At 44.4% G+C, this 23,028-nt stretch overlaps 1 long non-coding RNA gene across 5 annotated transcripts in view; it reads right to left on the bottom strand.

Moving 5' to 3' along the window:
- LOC138365529 (uncharacterized) overlaps positions 1-23,028 on the bottom strand; it is a 560,302-nt gene that overhangs the window by 143,317 nt on the left and 393,957 nt on the right. For all 5 annotated transcript variants that reach the window (XR_011228887.1, XR_011228891.1, XR_011228889.1 and 2 more), the window contains one exon: positions 20,770-20,818. This is a non-coding gene — a long non-coding RNA (uncharacterized lncRNA). The remainder of the gene's footprint in view (positions 1-20,769; positions 20,819-23,028) is intronic.

Raw genomic sequence — 23,028 nt, 5'->3', positions numbered from 1 at the left:
CGGACAGGCCCCCACTTGTATACAGGTTGAAACTCACGGACAGGCCCCCACTTGTATACAGCTCGAAACTCATGGACAGGCCACCACTCACGGACCAACTGCTCCCCTCAAGGACAGACTCCAACTCACTGACAGGCTCCCACTCATGCATAGTCTCCCACTCACAAACAGGCTCCAACTCATGGAAAAGTCCTCTACTCACGTACAGATCTCCACTCACAGACAGACCCCCCTCCCTCTGACAGACTATCACTCAGGGACAAGGCTCCAATCACATATCTTCTCCAATCACACAGACACTCCCGCCACTCACATACTGGCCCACCACTCACAGACAGTGGTTAAATATAAACATATATATCATTGTGAAAAATATGCACCATAACATCTTGAAATCAATAACTTTTAATCATGAAATATTAAAAATTAGATTCTTTATGAGAACAAACTTGTCTATTCGAGTAATAAATAATTCATTACAACAGCGTGGATTATATACAGGTGACGCCCTGCCAGTACTTCATAACACACCGAAATGTCAAGTGAGGAACTGATTTATTTTCAATAGTTACTTACACAGTGTATATATATATATATATATATATATATATATATATATATATATATATATATATATATACTTGGTGAGAGACATCTACGCCGCCGCCATCAAGGCCAAGCGTGCATGCTAGATAGATAAATTTTAGATAGCCAGAAACGTGCATACATAGATTTTACCCCTCGTCTATGAAGTAAAATTAGTCTTAATCCGCCCCCCACTTCTGCTACTAGCTAAGTGACATTTCCACCACCTTTTGTTCCTGTATATTGGCAAGCATATATATTCATAGGTGGTAAGGGAGATGGTAGGGAAGCGGTTACAATGCAGAACAACTAAATATCCAAGAGTAAGCCTCTGTGCTTTCTAAACTTAAATTTAAGTGAACTTCAGATCAGGTTATACCTCTCTTATCAAATAATAAGAATATTGTAATTCGTATAGATAAATTGCCAGCACGTCCAGTCTAAACACTATGAAGTTCCGGATCCCAGAACCCGACGCCAGAGTGTCGGCCATGTTGGACTGACAAGACGATGGAACACGCCCAGATGCCTATGCAGCTGACACAAGGTTTATTTGATGATTTTTAAGTTAATACAAAACTATAAATGAGATTTAGTCGCTGATGTTAATAACTGAGATAACCTAGTTTAAAATACGTTTCAGCCACTAAAACTGATAACTTACATGATAGCATTTGGGTTTAACGTTCATCTTAACATGAAATAATCATTGAATAGTTTATATCTAAATCGTAATTAACTTAAATTAAAAAAAAACTAACCAGCCCAAATTTTCTCGTGGAAGCCGAAATTATATTATACAGTTCACTGATCTACCACCAACAATGAATAAAACTTTTCCACAACCATTCACAGACAGACTACCTATGGACAGACTCCACACCACTGACAGGCCCACCATTCACCGACTTCCACTCACACACAGGCCTCCACTCATAGGCAGGCCCCAACTCAAAGACAAGACCAAAACTCACAATTAGGCCCAGCACTCACAAACAGGCTACATTCATGAATAAGCCCTTACTCATACACAGGCCCGCCACTCAGAGACAGACTCCCTTTCATGGTCAAGACCCCACTTAGAGACAGGCTCCAACTCATGGACGGGCTCCAACTCACGGACAGGGCCCCACTCACAGAAAGTTCCAACTCGCGGACAGGGCCCCACTCACAGAAAGTTCCAACTCACGGACAGGGCCCCACTCACAGAAAGTTCCAACTCGCGGACAGGGCCCCACTCACAGAAAGTTCCAACTCACGGACAGGCCCCCACTTACAGAAAGTTCCAACTCACGGACAGGCCCCCACTTACAGAAAGTTCCAACTCACGGACAGGCCCCCACTTACAAAAAGTTCCAACTCACGGACAGGCCCCCGCTCACAGAAAGTTCCAACTCACGGACAGGCCCCCACTCACAGAAAGTTCCAACTCACGGACAGGCCCCCACTCACAACAGGCTGCAACTCACAGCAGGCCCCCCCCCCACTCACCGACAGGTCTTCATCCCCATCATACACAGACAAACTCCAACTCACGTTCAGGCCCAAACTCAGACAGGCTCCAATTCATGGAAAGCTCCTACTAACAAACAGGCTGCCATCCGCAAACAGGCTCCCACATTGCGACATGCTCCTACAAAAAGACATAGTCCGACACTTGTTTAACAGCAAACAAAACAGTGGAAGAGCAGAACACATAAATTTATTATAAGCATACATAATGATGGAGTTTATGCAGCCCGACATAAAACAAACACTCGACATATTAAACATGTACAAATTAAACAAAAAATAATTAAGACCCACCCGGAAGTACAGATATACACAGATAAATAATCACACACAAACACAGTGATGTGCACACAGACCAACTAGAACAAGCAATTACCTAGAACTCCAGAATGGAACACCAGTAATTAGGAGACACCTTCCAAGTGTTATTCTTGTTCTCTGCTGATCACTCACTTTGTGACATGATATATATATATATATATATATAAAACAAGTTACAACAAATCCTAGCTTAATCTGTGGCTAGAGAGGGGGATATGGAGAGAGATGAAAGGAGGAGACTGTGAGAGAAGGAAGAGGGAGAGGGGGAAGGTGAAAGAGAGACCCAAAGACAACCGAGGAGAAAGGTGGAGAAGGTAGGAGAGGCTAGCAAAGAGAAGAATCTTTGAAGAAGAAGAAGAAGAAGTAGGGTGGAAAAGGGAGATAAAAAGAAAAACAAAGAGGGGGTGAAAAGAATACGAAAAGGTGAAGAATACGAGGGAAGTGGAGGGTATGTGAGAGAACAGGGAGAAAGAAAGAAAAGAAGGGAAAATGGAGTAAAGATTGAGGCTTAAGAAATAGGGGAGGGAGGCTTAAGAAATAGGGGAGGGAGGCTTAAGAAATAGGAGAGAGAGGCTTAAGAAATAGGGGAGGGAGGCTTAAGAAATAGGGGAGGGAGGCTTAAGAAATAGCTAAGGAAGCAAAAGGGTGTCGTCCTGCACCCAGCAGCAAAGGAACGACACTCCCTCTCTCTCCCACTCCAGGGGATAATTACCAGACTGTCTCTTCTAGCCATTAATATTCCCCGGACGACCCCGCCTCCCAGCGGTTATTGAGGGAACTACTCCCTCCCCCCCCCACACGACCATTCCACACCAGACGATGGTTCTCTCGTTAAAACAGCCATTAACAAGCCATTAGCCTCGTTGTCGACGCCTGTGTGGCTTTGTGTCTTATGTGATGGCGTGAGGCGGTCCGGAAGTTTTCATTCTTAGATGCCCAATTCCAGTGGCGTCGTCCATCCCTATTTCTCGATCGTTAATTCCTATTTAATAATGGTTGATACCGATTTCTTGATAGTTTATCCTATTTTCTTAGAAATAAGCCCCATTCCTTAAGGTCGATTCCTATTTCTTTATCGTTGAGAATTATTTCTAGAAAGTTGATCCCTATTTATTTATCGCTGATCCCTATTCCCTTATTATTGATCCCTATTTATTGATTCATATTCCCTAATTATTGATCCATATTTCTTGGCTGTTGATTCCTATTTTTTTACCATTAATCCCTATTTTTTTATCGATGATTCCTATTTCTTAGTCGTTGATCTTATGTCTTGATTGTTGATCCTTATTTCGTGATCGTTGATCACAATTTCCTTATTTCTTGATTACTGATCCCAATTTATTAATCGCAGATCCCAGTTTATTGATCATTGACCTCTATTTCATGATCATTAACCACCATTTTTTACTATTCATCCCAATTTATTAATCGCAGAGCCCAATTTCTTGATTGTTGATTCGTATTTCTTGATCAAATCAGTTAAATCATCTTATTTACAATTCGACTGCAAGCTTTAGGTATTAACAAGTTATTCAATTTCTTTCAAAATGGGAATTAATACTGGAAACTATTTACTAATGAGTGATATCTACTGATGAGTGATATGAGGATGTCTCATCTAGCCATTATCAGAAGTCGGCCATCATGTGAGATTAGATGAACACACATTCAGAGTTTTCTCCCAGGATGTATAAGGACACTTTATAATGCTTTTCTTGTTAATGATATAAATAGGAAATATACATAAAACACTTGGAATGGATGGTAGAGTGACCGTCTCGCTTCATGCAGGTCGGCGTTCAATCCCCGACCGTCCATCAAGTTTTGCTAAATATTCCAGAATTTAGTTACATTGGAACTTGTCGAGTTAAGTTTGAACTTGTTGTTAAGTTTCAACGTGATGAGTTATGTTAACACTTTGTCGAGTTATGTTGGAACAAGTTAATATCTGAATTCAATATTATTTAAATTAACGCTAAAGTCTATGGACTCAGAGTAAAACATTTCGCATCACAGACTTAAGAGAAATAGGGACACTGGAGTCGTGCCTCTAATGTAGACAGGTTGCCTGACTCCAACCCTACTCTGACACTCCCTATAATATCACCAATAATCCTATAATGCTTAATGAGACTTGCCCTAACCGTCTGCCCTCCATTCTCGAACAGACAGACAGACAGACGTTCTCTTATAAAGACCCAGATAAGACGCTGCAAGTTTCAGTATATATATTTTTAATCGCAAATGCAAGGCTCAGCGAACGTGTGCGGATCAAGAGGTGAAAATAAGCTCCGTTGGTGCGACCAATGCCAGAGCAACAAAAGCTGCTAAAACATTAATGTTTCAAATCTGGATTAAGTTTAAAAATCACGCTAATAGATGGCGTTGAGGGTGAAAGAGAGCTGCCAGCGAGTCCCAGAAATAGAAACAAGAATAATTGTGTCATCTCCGTTACCAGAAACATTTGAAAGAAAGAATTATTGTCTTACATCTCTTCGTTAAATGGGAGAGAATTTTACAGCGACGTCTCAGAACGTCAATTACTTTTTAATATCAATTAACACAATAACAAAAGAATGAAGAAAACGGCAAAAGAGCCCAATTCGAGGCAGCTCCTCTTTACAGCCAACCACACTCATATATATGTCTAGCCTACGCTTGAAACAATCAAGTGATCCCACGTATATTATGTTACCGGGTAATTTGTTTCGCAAATAAATAAAGGCTAATCATTGAGCATTAAAAAAGTCAACCTTCGTGAGAAAAGCAGAGCTTTATCAAGTGGTAAGCCGGCATGACTACATAACACTTGGAAGGGATATGAGGAAAGAAAGCTGGGATATGAGGACAAGGAGCTGGGATATGAGGACAAGGAGCTGGGATATAAGGACAAGGAGCTGGGATATAAGGACAAGGAGCTGGGATATGAGGACAAGGAGCTGGGATATAAGGACAAGGAGCTGGGATATAAGGACAAGGAGCTGGGATATAAGGACAAGGAGCTGGGATATGAGGACAAGGAGCTGGGATATGAGGACAAGGAGCTGGGATATAGGGACAAGTATTATAGACTGTGGGTTGGTTGGTGTTGTCGTCGTTGATCCTCCTCTATGGACAACCCAACCCACAACTCGGCAGAGTGCTTATACTAGGAGATCACCCTTGGCGCTTCTGGCTCTTGGAGAGGGGCTCAACGTCACACGTTTAGGGGATGCGGCTCCAACACTTAGCCTCGTTGTCACGTGCACACACCCACTCGAGCCGCTGTGACTCCCCACTCTCTCCTTATGAGATATGATCTCCTCAATCCCCTATGACTTACTAGTATTACCTCTTACCCTGTCCACAGCAGTGGTTCTTGGTCCTTTCTCTCTCTCTCTCCTTCTTTACTACCTCCTGGGAAGCCTCACTAGGACAAGGGCAAACACCAGCAAATTGTGACACATTTACTGAACAAAGCACATACACGATACATACACACATATAATAATAATGAATCCTATACTCTATAATATCACAATCAGGTTGCACTCCAACACCATCAGAACTCTATTATCAGCTTATCAAGTGGTATCCTATCTCCTGGTTACCACCTGATACTATTAACCTCCTCAAGTTGGTCAAGTCTACATACACTGTTGCCCCATCAGCAAGATAATATATATATAGAAAATCAGCATTTGAATGCAATAACATATACCAGTATAAATGTTCATCGATACTTCAGTATAAAAACTCCTTGACGCAAGAATGCCAACAGTCACTCACCTCTCACTGCGTCTTGCACGCTAATGACAACCAAACACTATCAACTCCCTATAAGTAATCCACCAGAACTTCCCCTTCCACCTCTGGAAGTTCACTACCCTAATATCCTTAGGTTCTTCCGGGCTTCACTACCAGGATCCTCTGCAGCTCCTCCAGGCTGCTATCATGAAGTTTCCTTGAGTAACTACGGTGCTTCACCCTTCTGCTAGGGTCCTCCACAGCTCTCTTGGCTGCTACACCATGAAGTTTCCCCGAGCAAGTATGGTGCTTCTCCACCTCTACAGAAGCACGTGACACTCCTCTTCACTGCTGCTTCTCCTCACAGCTCGAGGTCCTCTGCTCCACTACCTTGGAGTCTCATCAGCTACTTCATCTGCTGGCTTCGAAGTTCTCAGCAACTTCTTCCCCAAAAGACAAACCTGCAACCCATCGACACTCCAATAAAATGTTCCCCTTTAACACATAAACAAAAAATATTCACACAATATGCTTGCCTCAAACCTCTATCTGTTCTCTACATACAGTGAGAGTGGACTCCCCCGTTTTGGGCGGGTCCATACTCCACCTCGCCTGGCGGCGGTCCTCACTCACTGGGAGGGTCTTCCTCCGTCCAGAGCCAGGCTCCCTCAGTCGTCCGCCAGCGCTCAGAGAGGACGGACGTCGCTCCGTGTTCCTCCCTCTTCACTCTCCTATTTCAGGCTCTCTGCCTTATTAAAATATGTCTAACTTATAAATAAACATCGCTACTGTCGCTGGGCACACGACCAACTACAAACAATCACTATGAACTGGCGTTTATCGTGCTTACCACAGATTAATTGGTCGAGGGCGCTTTCCCTCTGACGGCGTCTGGTCAGGGCGCTCCACACAGCCCACAATAATGCTTCTGGGCGATTTAATATCTGCTCGTCGACCAGGACTTGAGACCACAACGTTCCCAGCTCGATTCCACAGCTGGTACGTCCGCACACTTCTCTTCTCTTCGAGATATATCACTAGGGGTTCCCTTCTGACGGGAGCTCAACGGAGCGCGGCTTCCCCCTGCGATGTCTGGCACTCAAGTGAGGTCAAGGTCCTCCGGAAGCGAGCCTCACGCCTCCAGCAAAATGTCCACATCTCCTAGCCCGTCATTTATCTGTTTTCTTCTGCATTGCCCATAATCTCAAACTGTTATACATATCCAACCAGCCATTTTACATATGGGTTACAAGCCTCAATATTTGCTAGACCTAGTTAGGTCAGGCTTGCTGAATAACTCTCAAGAAGGGAGACTCGTTTCTCCTGCAGGCTGAGATCATAACACAAGGAGCTGGGATATGAGGACAAGGAGCTGGGATATGAAGACAAGGAGCTGGGATATGAAGACAAGGAGCTGAGACATGAGGACAAGATGGGATATGAAGACAAGGAGCTGGGATATGAGGACAAGGAGCTGGGATATGAGGACAAGGAGCTGGGATATGAGGATAAGGAGCTGGGATATAAGGACAAGGAGCTGGGATATGAGGACAAGGAGCTGGGATATGAGGACAAGGAGCTGGGATATAAGGACAAGGAGCTGGGATATGAGGACAAGGAGCTGGGATATGAGGACAAGGAGCTGGGATATAAGGACAAGGAGCTGGGATATAAGGACAAGGAGCTGGGATATAAGGACAAGGAGCTGGGATATAAGGACAAGGAGCTGGGATATGAGGACAAGGAGCTGGGATATAAGGACAAGAAACAAAGGAACGGTACCCAACCACTAGGACCATAGGTGCTCGAACGCCGACCATGCAAGAAGCGAAAACAACGCTCTACCCATCATGGCGATTAGTAAAAAAAAAATCAACCATTTACCAAACCTGTATATGTTTAATAAATGTAAACAAAGCCGTCATGATTGACGAAAGATGTACATGTTTCGTAATGTTACATAGATACTCGGTGAATCGTGGCACAGTTCAAGTTGGGATGGTTTGGTTACTCTCTCGTCTACACTAATAGGAACGAATCGTTGGGTGTTTACCTTCAGTGAGAGTAAACAGGGAAGTAATTGGAGAGTAATTTTAGCATTGCAATTTACCTAATTACCGGCAGATGCCAAACACAGCTTTAATGGCGTTAGTTCGCAGTAAGCTGGTGTGTGTGTGTGTGTGTGTGTGTGTGTGTGTGTGTGTGTGTGTGTGTGTGTGTGTGTGTGTGTGTGTGTGTGTGTATGTGGGTGTGTGTGTGTGTGTGTGTGTGTGTGTGTGTGTGTGTGTGGGTGTGTGTAATTACCTAAGTGTAATTACCTAAGTGTAGTTACAGGATGAGAGCTACGCTCTAAAATTATAAGAGAAGGTCTGTGCCCAAACATTTTGACCATCGGGAATCGAACCCGATCATCCAAGAATCAACGTCGTCCTCTACCGACTAGTCCAATTTTATTCTGCTATAGACTTTGATGATTGTGTGTGTGTGTGTGTGTGTGTGTGTGTGTGTGTGTGTGTGTGTGTGTGTGTGTGTGTGTGTGTGTGTGTGTGTGTGTGCGTGTGTGTGTGTGTGTATGTGGGTGTGTGTGTGTGTGTGTGTGTGTGTGTGTGTGTGTGTGTGTGTGTGTGTGTGTGTGTGTGTGTGTGTGTGTGTGTGTGTGTGTGTGTGTGTGGGTGTGTGGATGTGTGGGGGCGTGGGGGTGTGGGGGTGTGTGTGTGGGGGTGTGGGGGTGTGTGTGTGCGTGTGTGTGTGTGTGTGTGTGTACTCACCTAGTTGTACTCACCTAGTTGTGTTTGCGGGGGTTGAGCTCTGGCTCTTTGGTCCCGCCTCTCAACCATCAATCAACAGGTGTACAGATTCCTGAGCCTATCGGGCTCTATCATATCTACACTTGAAACTGTGCATGGAGTCAGCCTCCACCACATCACTGCCTAATGCATTCCATTTGTCCACCACTCTGACACTAAAAAAGTTCTTTCTAATATCTCTGTGGCTCATTTGGGCACTCAGTTTCCACCTGTGTCCCCTTGTACGTGTTCCCCTTGTGTGTGTGTGTGTGTGTGTGTGTGTGTGTGTGTGTGTGTGTGTGTGTGTATGTGTGTGTGTGTGTGTGTGTGTGTGTACTCACCTAGTTGTGTTTGCGGGGGTTGAGCTCTGGCTCTTTGGTCCCGCCTCTCAACCGTCAATCAACAGGTGTACAGATTCCTGAGCCTATCGGGCTCTGTCATATCTACACTTGAAACTGTGTATGGAGTGAGCCTCCACCACATCACCCCCTAATGCATTCCATTTGTCAACCACTCTGACACTAAAAAAGTTCTTTCTAATATCTCTGTGGCTCATTTGGGCACTCAGTTTCCACCTGTGTCCCCTTGTGCGTGTTCCCCTTGCACACACACACACACTGTGTGTGTGTGTGTGTGTGTTGTCTCACCTGATAACGCTCCAATACGGATTGAAACTGAGTCACTTTCATTTCAGATGAGTACTCACCTAGTTGTGTTGAGCTTCAGCTCTCTGGTCCCGCCTCTCAAACTGTCACTCAATTGGTGTGTAAGCTGGGCTACTAGTTGTTTCAGCCCCGTTAATGCAACGCATTCTCTGTATAAACATACCTGCAAAACATCTTACAGATACAATACCACAAGAACGAGTTACATATATGAAGCAACATTGCAGCCGTGCTTCTGGCGAGGAGTTTAGCCCATCATGGTCAAAAGTGGGTAGTGTGTATGTGTCTGGGAAGTACAAGGACGCAGGTTCGATCCCATTGTACGGCTTCAATATTTTCTCACCTTACAGGAAGGTCACACTTAACCACAAGACGTGTAACACTCTCTTCAACGCTCTTGCACTCTCCCCCTCTGCAACACAGGAGTAGAGGAGCCCCTTAGCCGCTATGTTGAGGGCGTAATCCACAACAAAGCGTGGATTAGGACGCAAGAGGGTGGATGGAGTAGCGTGGCAAGGCCAATGACGAACGACCCACGTACATCAGACCCACGTACAGCTGCCTCTCATGCCCTTGCTGGGTGCCTTCTTCTCAACAAACCATCAACAACTCTTCAAATTGGGACAAATGAGCTCCCACACAACCCATGTACTCCACCACGTGTCAGCCACTTAATCGCGCCTCGTGCAACCACTCAATGTAACTGGGAGGCTAGACTAACTTAGGGGGACATGGCACCATGCTGGCAACGACACTGCAAGGATCTGGCAACTGCCCTGGTGCAACGAAGGGCCTCCTGGCCGGTGCGACACACTATCCCATCTCCAAGAACGTGTCAAGTTCAAGTTCAAGTATGTTTATTGAGATAAGAAAGAAATACATCTCAAAGGGATAGAGTAGCTTAAGCTATTTCTACCCATCTCCAAGAACATGTCCACTGCATCACAGTGTCTTGGGAAATGTGGTCTAGTCAAGGGTTCCTCCTCAAGCGTGTCCCGCAGTGGACATGCGTATGCGTAGTGGACAGTGGACATGCGTATGCGTAGTGGACAGTGGACATGCGTATGCGTAGTGGACAGTGGACATGCCTATGCGTAGTGGACAGTGGACATGCGTATGCGTAGTGGACAGTGGACATGCGTAAGCGTAGTGGACAGTGGACATGCGTATGCGTAGTGGACAGTGGACATGCGTATGCGTAGTGGACAGTGGACATGCGTATGCGTAGTGGACAGTGGACATGCGTATGCGTAGTGGACAGTGGACATGCGTATGCGTAGTGGACAGTGGACATGCGTATGCGTAGTGGACAGTGGACATGCGTATGCGTAGTGGACAGTGGACATGCGTATGCGTAGTGGACAGTGGACATGCGTATGCGTAGTGGACAGTGGACATGCGTATGCGTAGTGGACAGTGGACATGCGTATGCGTAGTGGACAGTGGACATGCGTATGATAGGTATGTAACTCAACTTCTGCAAGGTCCAATGAGTAATTACCAGAGAGGAAGAGACACAAAAACACACCTTTCACGAAACGGAATTTAATTAAATGAAAAGCAAAAGCCCCCCAAAAAAGTTACGATATTAGCTTCCGCCGGAAATTGAAATTAAACGCCCAGCCGACTGACTGACTCACTAGGCTGCCTTGGTTCTTTGAACTCACAATCTTTACTGCATCTCACAATGTCAAATGTCACCCAATAATGAGTGAGCATGAACTTAATTGCATAACTTAAAGAGGCTTACTCATTGCTTTTCAAGCGCTTAAATCCTAAGTTAATCTCACCACCAACAAACCGCTACATTGTGTCCACTGGTCATCTCTCACAAACTGCAACAACAACCATATATGCATGGATAATCACCCACAAAGTCAATGATCAATAGACAAATGCACAAAGATTCTAACTTGCTCGTCAGAACGACTAACTCAAAGGAGAAGAGGAGAGAGAACTGGTACAAGAGGAAGATCAGTTCACTGTTGCTCTTGACTCCGGGGCGCGGACACGGGTGGGCGGGAAAATAGAGAGTGCCTCCACACTCTTGCGTCACTGTGCGTCGTCGCCTCCACACTCTTGCGTCACTGTGCGTCGTCGCCTCCACACTCTTGCGTCACTGTGCGTCGTCGCCTCCACACTCTTGCGTCACTGTGCGTCGTCGCCTCCACACTCTTGCGTCACTGTGCGTCGTCGCCTCCACACTCTTGCGTCACTGTGCGTCGTCGCCTCCACACTCTTGTGTCACTGTGCGTCGTCGCCTCCACACTCTTGCGTCACTGTGCGTCGTCGCCTCCACACTCTTGCGTCACTGTGCGTCGTCGCCTCCACACTCTTGCGTCACTGTGCGTCGTCGCCTCCACACTCTTGCGTCACTGTGCGTCGTCGCCTCCACACTCTTGCGTCACTGTGCGTCGTCGCCTCCACACTCTTGCGTCACTGCGTCGGCGCCTCCACACTCTTGCGTCACTGTGCGTCTGCGCCTCCACACTCTTGCGTCACTGTGCGTCGGCGCCTCCCCTCTCTCTCCTGGAGCGGTCGTTGACTTGTCGTAGATCCGGACTACACCTGCCGATGACTGCAGTGCTGACAGTGATGCAATCAGAACCCCAGATCCAGTCTGTGCATCCATCAGTGCAGTTCTGAGTGGCTCCCTCCCAGGGATCACCACTATCAACTGGTGGTTGATAATCAGTGGCGCCAAGCAGAGGACTACCACAGCTGTCTCAGCTTACACTTAGCCTCGTGCACTGCAAAGCATGCAATTGCAAATATCACCGGAGAATTAATCGCTGCGCTTCACTGCTCACGCAGCTGCTGAAGGCTCTCACACAGCACTGCTGCACTGTCCCTCACTCGATAATCATACTCACAGGTTGCATGTGATGCAACACCTTCACTGCATTCCTTACCTCAGTCTACACCAGACCTTCCTTGACTGAGACTGTCCTCAGCAATGCTGAACTCCCACAGTTAGCTGAAGAGAAGCCCAAACTTGGATCTGTGCATGTGTTGCTGATCAGCTGGACACATTGCAATAACTTAAAATATTCCCAGACTGTCAGTTGTGCCTTGTGCTGCTTCAACTTGCAACTTTCTCGGTAAAAAAGACGAATAAAACTTCTCTAAGCTGGTTCTTGCGACGACTCAGGCCTGTCAGGACTCAATAAATAACGAATTACACCTTAATTCTGGAGCTCAGCCTTGTGCGTCCGTTCGCCACGATGTCCTGCCTCGAAGTGACACTTCGCCTCGAAGCTGCCTCCCAGTGCTGACAGCCAATGAGACGCCTCGAAGCTGGCTCCCAGTGCTGACAGCCAATCAGGAGCCTCGAAGCTGGCTCCCAGTGCTGACAGCCAATGAGACGTCTCGAAGTTGGTTCCCAGTGCTGACAGCCAATCAGGAGCCTCGAAGTTGGCTCCCAGTGCTGACAGCCAATGAGACGTCTCGAAGTTGGTTCCCAGTGCTGACAGCCAATCAGGAGCCTCGAAGCTGGTTCCCAGTGCTGACAGCCAATGAGACGTCTCGAAGTTGGTTCCCAGTGCTGACAGCCAATCAGGAGCCTCGAAGCTGGTTCCCAGTGGTGACAGCCAATGAGGAGCCTCAAAGCTAGCTCCCAGTGCTGACAGCCAATCAGGAGCCTCGAAGCTCGTTGCCAGTGGTGACAACCTCAGGTTACCTATTGATTGGTTAACCTACTATGAACATAGTGGTAGTAGTATAACTCTTGAAACCGGGAAAGGTACGACAGGAAACAGCAAACATAACACCGCCTTCTTAGAAAGATTTAAAACATTAAATAATAATAATCATTTCTTCTTTAAACCCTCGCTCTTGATACAAAAATTTTGTACCAGCGATTGTTCATCATAAAACAATGAAGAGTGGTCCAGTGTCCACTGTAACAATGGTAAATCCTTGTGTTCCTGTATCGGTTTAGCATTAAGTACAAGTCTGTAACCCAACAGACTTGTACAAAGCAAACAGCAGAGATCTGTGTCCTGGTATCTACTAGCTCAGCCAATCACAGGTTTCTATCCTGGTATCCTCTAGTTCACTCAAAGTTTTGTATCCCAGCATCAGAGTTTGAATCCTAGCATCATAGTTTGAATCCTAGCATCATAGTTTGAATCCTTACATCATAGTTTGAATCCTTACATCATAGTTTGAATCCTTACATCATAGTTTGAATCCTTACATCATAGTTTGAATCCTTACATCATAGTTTGAATCCTAGCATCATAGTTTGAATCCAAGCATCATAGTTTGAATCCTAGCATCATAGTTTGAATCCTAGCATCAGAGTTTGAATCCTAGCATCAGGATTTGTATCCTAGCATCCACTAGCTCAATCAGAGGTCATATCCTAGTAACCACTCAGTCACGTAGCGACCAAACGAGCAATATCTACCTAACGACACAGCACACAGGCCCTCCACCCTCTGGTGTCTGGTCTTGGGGTGTGGGGAAACTGATCTTGGAATGGAGGAATCGGGTGTTGGAATGCGGAAATCTGATCTTGGAATCTGGGAATCCGGGAATGCGGGAGGAAATCCTGGTGAATGGAGAGGTAGTGTAGCACAACTTGTGGTGTTGAGTGGTGCGAGAGGTCACTGCTTTATCCTGTGACACAGTCGGGAGTGGGGAGGGAGGGAAGGAGGGGGAGAGAGAGAGAGAGAGAGAGAGAGAGAGAGAGAGAGAGAGAGAGAGAGAGAGAGAGAGAGAGAGAGAGAGAGAGAGAGAGAGAGAGAGAGAGAGAGAGACAGAGACGCAGAGGGAGAGAGTGACAGAGACACACAGAAAGAGAGTTGTAAATACCCTTGCCTAGAATCGAAATGGCACCTAATTTACATACATTAAACACCATATACTCTCTCAGGCTGCCTCTCACACAACTACAAAACAAACAAGTGATCCCCCACATGCGCACCCGCCCACCCTGTGTGTATAACGCCCTGATCTCTAACATCAACTCGCCCTCTCGAATAGCACACCGTATTTTGACGTATAAAAAAAATTGACGTGATGGACCATTTCTTATTCGTGGCTCGTCAGTCAGGTTAGGTTCGGGCAACTTAGTACATCAGTTGTACGCGCTCCTGTCAAGAAAATATGTCATAATAGACTTATAACTGATTTCACTGCGCTGGAGAGTAAGAGTAGGAGGGGGGGGGGAGGCAGGACATGATCACAACATACATGATTCTCAGGGGAAGTAACCAAGTGCCTAATGATGCAATGTTCAGAATAGGCTCAACCTGCAAGCACATGTAGATGAGTATATTTACAGTACACACACACACACACACACACGACACTGGAAGACAGAAGAGTAAGGGGATACATGATCACAACCTACAAAATCCTCAGAGGAATCGACCGGGTAAACAAGGATAAACTATTCAACACTGGTGGGACGCGAACAAGGGGACACAGGTGGAAACTGAGTACCCACATGAGCCACAGAGACGTTAGAAGGAACTTTTTCAGTGTCAGAGTAGTTAACGGATGGAATGCATTAGGCAGTGATGTGGTGGAGGCTGACTCCATACACAGTTTCAAATGTAGATATGATAGAGCCCAGTAGGCTCAGGAATCAGTACACCAGTTGATTGACAGTTGAGAGGCGGGATCAAAGAGCCAAAGCTCAACCCCCGCAAGCACAAATAGGTGAATACAAATAGGTGAGTACACACAAACACACACATACACACACACACACACACACACACACACACACACACACACACACACACACACACACACACACACACACACACACAAACACACACTCACGTACGTTCCACCTGCTAAACAAAATCTTTAACTTAATTGAAATATATCTTTAAATAGTCCCCTGGTCATCAACCATTAATCTAAGCCATATTTCTCGCCTTACGATCAATGACCAAGACACAGAACCACCAAACTGAGTGGCCACTGGAATGTCTTTATAAATAATAGACTGCCTTGGTCTTATTTAATATTTATAGATCGACGAAGTTGGGTAAGAATGTTGGTAACTCTGCTCATGCTGTGTGTGTGTGTGTGTGAGGTCCGAGACGTTGGTAGTCCTGGTTCATGTCTCGGAGCGATCAGTTATTTTGTTTGTTATTTTGTTATGTTATTTTGTTATTTATGTATATTTTGTTATTTTGTTTGTTATGCAACACTAACTATTTAATATTCAACCCACGTACAACACTGAAATAAAATTAGGGTAAATTTCGATATCTGGTCTTTGTATTTCCAGTAAATTCTGGTACGTGGCCTCATTATTCCTGCAAAATCTGGTACCTGGCCTCTGTATTCCAGCAAATTCTGGTACCTGGCCTCTGTATTCCAGCAAATTCTGGTACCTGGCCTCTGTATTCCAGTAAATTCTGGTACCTTTATCATTATATGATACCAGCATGACATAAACCATCATTATTTTGACATCATCATCATTATATTACATCATTATTATCATATGACATCATACCTGCAATCAAAGCCTATCACAGCCCACCTTCCCTCCCCCTCTTCCCCCCTCCCCGTGTATCTTGTTATTTTACACTTCATAAACCCCTAACAATGCCTCGATCCTCACATGCAAAATGTCCAATTTGATTCGTGATGTAATTCTAGCCATGCGCACCACGCCGTAGCACTCGTAAATACTTGCGCCGTTTAGGGGTTAAGAAACGTTCAAGAATCAGAATAACAGGGGGGGGGGGTCCCTTTCCTCGAAAATTGTCTGTAGAAAAAATATCTGATGACACTCCAGCCGAGAATCCAGAATCCAGAATCCATAAAAGATCTCACGAACACCTTAATTTGCATGATCGCTGTCGGTGAAATAACATGGATGGCGTCAATTAAAAACTCCGGACAAAAATCTTCCCTTGATGAAGTCATTAAAAAAGTTACGAGAGATAATTAGCCTTATCAGAGAGCTGGCTATAATCTGAGGAGTGTGATTACGTAGGGGTGGGTGTAATAGGGGGGTTGGGGTCTAGGGAAGGAACTGGTGGTGGGTCTAGGGGGAGAATGGGGGGACTGGTAGTGGGGGTCCAGGAGGAAAAAGAGGACTGGTGGTGGTTCGAGAGGCATGAAATACATAATCTACGGGCTCACCATAGCCCGTGCTGCTTGGAACTTTGCTCCAGGTAGCGAATCTTTAACAACAGCAGCACCATGAAATACATATATAAGCTTGATAATGATTATTTAAAAAGACTTCCAGCTCCTCTAAGGAAATCGTGTCCACGAGAAAGCAGGCATTCCACCTCTGGATCGCAGTTCCGGGGCGTTGGAACAGGAAACTGGCTGCTTTTGGGTCTCTCGTTTTCCTAATGAATTCCTCACCCAACTCCTTCAGGAACTTAAATGCACATTTACTTCAAGCGCCCGGGATGGTCAGGGCCAGCAGAGTGGAAGTATACTGATAGAAAAATATTGTTTCTTTCTAAACATTTATGTCTAAATTACTTCGTCCGTAATAATATTAGTATTTTCTGATAACCTGATTTTCTAAGTTAGCCCTACTTTAATCTTTGCTAGGAGAACCGAGGAATAATCGGCATATTTAGGCTAGACCAAATTGGCTAAACCAACTGGATCATGTTCATTACACTACATATATCTCGAAAGCCCCACATTGAATTACCACTTGTGAATGTTTAAAGAGCAAACGCTATGAAGATTCCGGAATTAACTTATGAAGAAACCTCAGGTAAATGTCGGAACAGGACAGATCTAGCCATCTCAAACCGGTTCCATTTCGTCAGGTGGACCACAGCTTACATCAGCCTTTACATAAGTGACCCACTCCTGGTATACTACAAGGCATCAGCACAAATATCCCGATCTGGAGATTGGTGCGCTGGAGGGCACAGGTAGGGAGGCTGCATCACCATATACATCACCGCCCCTCAAATTGAGTCTCCATCTGACGGACAGGAAGGAACGATCAGCACGCATCAACCGCCTCAAACTGTCTCAATCCCATCCAGCAGCAGGAGCGATCAGCATATATACAAGACGCTCTGAGGATCCCCCAAGAACATTGTGGGGGTCGGAAAGGCGTCAGAGGAAGGAAGACTTCAGATCCATCTGTAGAGCATCCAACCCTCCTTACCTGAGTTGTGCTTGCGTTTAGGATATTGACTGGATTCCAACGGGACATCACCTTATGGGATCGTTTTAGCGACGCGAATGCCATGAGATGCTCTTAGGCTGATGATGTTCCGCTCTGCTGGAACATTTAAGATGTTCCTAGGTGTAGTTTGACCCATTCAACACACGTAAATAAGTCATCTTTAATCTTTACATCACCAGCTTGTACTTTCTTCAAAAATAAATCAAGCTTGCTTTTGCCTCTTCGTTGTATTTCCAAAATGAACAAAAGAATCACAATATAATTTACGAAATAATTAATTTAAGCGATTTGAGTTACAAACAACACGTGGTAAGCCAGACGAAGCTTCAAATGTGCTACGGTGAAGCTTATCCAAGTTAGTCTATAGGAGCTTCAAAACGTCAGCATTGTAGGCGACTTCAACTTTCCCAAAACAAACTGGATATAAACAGCAGGAAATATTATGACTGAAGTATTTTTTTGGAAATACTCGAAGAGTGACATCCCAGGTGACACACTCCTCTTCCAATCACGGATAATAACATATCATACTTAATGCTAACAAAGACACACTAACAACGAAAACTTAATAAACAACAGGAGGGGAAAAAGAGATAATAAAAGAAACCAGAATGGAAAGATAAAATGTGATAAGCTGTGGCTTCACTTATCCGTTTCTGTCAACAGCCAAAACTGCCATATATTGTTGGCAGGAGGATGATGCATGAATGAATCCATTCACAATCAGGAGGATGATGAATGAATCCACCACGAAATAAGAAAGCCAGGCGTATCTCTTTATCACATGGAATTGATTTTCTATCTCTTCGCTAAACATTTATAATAGACTGAAAACTGCTTGTGACTGCATCTGACAAAGATACTAATGCGCGAACACACACACACACACACACACACACACACACACACACACACACACACACACACACACACACACACACACACACACACATACACACACACACAGTTTTAAATGTAGATATGATAGAGCCCAGTAGGCTCAGGAATCTGTACACCAGTTGATTGGCAGTTGAGAGGCGGGACCAAAGAGCCAAAGCTCAACCCCCGCAAGCACAAATAGGTGAGTACACACACACACACACACACACACACACACACACACACACACACACACACACACACACACACACACACACACACACACACACACACAGCTGGTGACGGAACAGCTGGGGCAGTAACATCTGGGAATCACCAGCTGATTGAATGAACAGCTGACAAGGGCCAGGAATGCTGAGATGACATCACATCCTTGCAGCCACCTGAATGACTAGTTCCAGATCCAATACGTATCAATCAACAGAATATCTCGATAATATCTGTTAAGATTATTTCATTGGCTTGAAAGATGTGCGAGGTATCATCATTATACTTTGCATGATATCAAACACCATTATAAGCTATTAAGCACCTTAACACGATATCAAACGCCTTTATATGATATCAAATACCTTTACGCAATATAAAACACAGTTAAATTATATCAAACACCTCTATCAACAAGGTAATCGGTACTGAAGCAGGTCATTTAACTCCAAGTCAGACTGTTGTGAATCGTTCGGTACTGCTCCCAGAACAGACACAAACTGAGCTCTATATATTAAGATCGGAACTACGCGGCTGAATATTGTGTTATAGAGTTCTAAGATGGGTGAGACAGAACGAATGTACACGAATGTACAGAGCTCGCAGGTTGTAGTCCTAAGACTCCGGGGGTTCGAGTCCTGCCCGAGGCTGAAACAAATGGGCAGAGTTTCTTTCCCATAATATTCCTCTTCACCTAACAGTTAATAGGTACCCGGGAGCTAGACAGCTGCTACGGGCTGCTTCCTGGGGATATATATGTATGTGGGAGAGAGAAAAAATATATATACGAAGTAGATATGAAAGAAAATCATATCGGGAGTCAATACATTAAACAATCGACGCTCAGAAAGGCGGGGTCCAAGAGCTAATAGCTCGATCCACAAATACAACAAGCGCCATATTCCACTCGCCCCAAGACTGACTCTAGGATAAAGGTAAATTATCGAGACAATTGTAGCCCCAAACAGCAGTGAATGACAGCAGTCGCTCTCAGCTCTCAATGGCTATTCTTTCCCGGAGAGTTATGTCGGTAAAGACTTTTGCAATAAGCCGGCGCTAAATCACCTCTCACACCCACTGTCTCGCCCACTCCGCCATTTTGGTTTGGTGAGTGAGGTCAAGACTGGGCCTGTGAGATGAGCGGGCCATGAAGGTTTAGAGGGGTGGGTTTTGAGGTGAGACAAGAACCCCAAGACTGTTCAACACTTCCCCTGAACATAAGGGACATAACAGGCCGACGTCTCATGGTGTTCAAGAGAGAACTTGATAAACAAGAATACCTGATCAACCATTCTGTGATTCATATGTCAGGCTGCGAACAGCCGGATCCAACAGCTTGGTTGAGCAGACCACCAAATAGGCGGTTTAGTCAAGAGACCGGGTCGGGGGAGACGTTGATCCTTGAAATCATTCCAAGGTAACTGCAAGGCAAGATAACCTAACTAGATCCGGTATCTGACCATTGGCCTAAACCCCCTCTTTGTTGAGATCTTCACTATAATGATTAAATCCCTACAAGACGTTTTGTATATCTAGTGTAACATTTTATTGAATCTCAAAAGTCGCAAAACGTGCACCTAATTCCTTAAAAAAAATTACGTACTCATAAATGATAAACCTACAATACAACCTTAAAGAAGATTTAAGTAATATTAATCCATAAATCACGCAGCCTTGCACTACCACAATTCTTAAAACTCCCTAAAGCAAACGCTCTCAAACCCTACAAATTAAACCCAAACGCCCTATACTTTCCCTAAAAACCCTCACATCAATCCCTTAACCTAAAATTAAGTGACTATAAGCAACCCAAATCCCAGCAGAGATCAAAAACATACTCTGACCTACCTTAATTCCTCGATCCTGGCCAAGGACCTTCCAATATTATTTTCCCAAAAATAACATATATTTCAGGACTTACCTTTCCCAGTGTCATCTACGATAGATCTCCACTCCTCAGGTACGGGCTCCTGGGAAAAAAATATGTATAATATTATGTGAACAGGGCCGACCTGACATTATGATAACGAAAATAATATTAAAATCATAATAAAATAAATAATAAAAACAATAATAATAATAATAATACACAGAGAACTCACAGTAAAGTGATATATATATATATATATATATATATATATATATATATATATATATATATATATATATATATATATATATATATATATATATATATATATATATATATATATATATCGAATCCTGGTTGGGCTTCAGTGGGAGCCTCGGGAACCCTCGTGGATTCAGTACAACCCCAGGTTGCAATTCTTTTGACCATATCGTGGCCTAGTCCTCCAGAGCGTGTGTCTGGGGAATACCAAGCGCCTAGGTTCGAATCCTCGTCACGGCTCCTGTGGCTCTTCTCAAGAATAAGAACAGTGCAAGAAGCATAGCAGATCTGCTCCTACAGTTGACTGCAAAATGCTAAAAGAGTCTGGACTGTGGAGTCTGGACACCTGTCAATCTTCGTTCTTACGATAATGTAACATTTTGAATGATTTATGTTTGCATTGAATATTGGTTGAATTTGACTTCTGTTTGTTAATAATAAGGGTGTACTCGGCCTATATTTACGTTTGGTGAGGGTTGGTTCAATGTTTTTTTTGGGTTCAAAATATAGAAAATGGGTATCATAAGATTTGAATGTGTTTGTAATTATCTCGAACACAAGCACACTTCTGAGAGTGTGTGTAGTGTTAAGCTCTTTACAAGAATTATTGTTTAGTTTCTTTTCTCTATCAACGGCCTTCAAACTTCCCAATTTTCTCTGACTAATTTGTATTTTGCTTCTTAAGTTTTTCCGTCAGGTTGGTAGAGCCCTGATGGACACAACCTCCTTCCATTTTCATTCATTTCATTTCTTTATTATGCTCCCCATACCCATCCCGTGGGCGGTGGTGGAAAGAGTTACAGAGGCACACAATGGGTCCAAGAACTGATCCCCCATACATAATGAAATGGATAGCCTTATCATTTCATGAGAAAAAAATTAGAAAAATATATAAATTCAGGAAAACGTGGTCTTAAGGAATTATATACGTCGAAATACGGTGTGCTATACGAGGCAGCGGGTTGATGATAGAGATCTTTGCGTTATACACACAGGGTGGGCGGAAAGCTCCAAGTCTAGATATCTCAGCTTCAACCAAAATCAACCCACCAAGACCTTCCACAGTAACCTCTGGGATAACCAAAAGCCAGACACCAACTCTCAATGGCTAAAACACTCACCAGCTCCTCGAGGCCCTCAAGACGGTATGTGCTGCAGGAGCCGTTGTATCAATCTGGGATATTGAGGAGGAATTCCTTACAAGCGGTCTCGAAACCCAATGGGCAAAATCGCGAAATGTTTTACGGCGACCCAAATCCGGAATAGGATCCAAACGTCCACCCAACGTCCAGGTTGGATAGACCTCTGGATCCATGGACTTCCAGGAGTCCATGGAAGGAAGGAAAGGAAATTATGAGGAAGGGTCACGCCTGTATGACTATATACCACTTACCAAGAGTCCTAAAGAATCTTGATAGGCTCTAAACAGAAACAAAACTCAGTCGGATTTGTTGACGTTCTTGAGAACGACGACGAATTTCTCCACTCTTCAGACGGATTTGTTCCTTGGAACTGACGCGGGACGAAAGAAAACACGGTGGCAACAATGATTTGTCTTGTATTCACGTACGAGAAAAAATTATGATATTTTCACCGGGGTTCTTAAGAACAGTTGGCGAGAGAGTAAACAGACTTGAGATGTTTTGTTTAGTGGCACAAAGGAGCAAAGTCTCACTCTCTCACTCTCACTCTCTCTCTCTCTCTCTCTCTCTCTCTCTCTGATCTTCTCGAGACATCAGGCAAATATTTTGCCTGATGTCTCGAGAAGGCAAATTGGCTTGTAATTTTTCTGTATCAGTTGGGGGTTTTCCCGGGTTAATATGACAGAAGCCTCTTTGAAGGATGTAGCGGGCAATAGCCGGATGCAAGAGTTGCATTTAATATTCGTGAATTATTGAAAGATTGCAGCCACCGGGATGTTGATACCAATTTGTTCATTTTACTTATGCACGGTGCCATGGTCTTGAAACCTCTAATTGTATTTTTTTTAATTCTGCAATGGTTATGTGTTTCATACGGTAGCACTCATTGCAAAGGTTGCTAAGGTCT

The sequence above is a fragment of the Procambarus clarkii genome, chromosome 17 (genome assembly GCF_040958095.1).
Source record: "Procambarus clarkii isolate CNS0578487 chromosome 17, FALCON_Pclarkii_2.0, whole genome shotgun sequence".
NCBI lineage: Eukaryota > Metazoa > Arthropoda > Malacostraca > Decapoda > Cambaridae > Procambarus > Procambarus clarkii.
The sequence above is the reverse complement of the archived record's forward strand: the minus strand, read 5'-3'. Positions and strand labels throughout refer to the sequence as shown.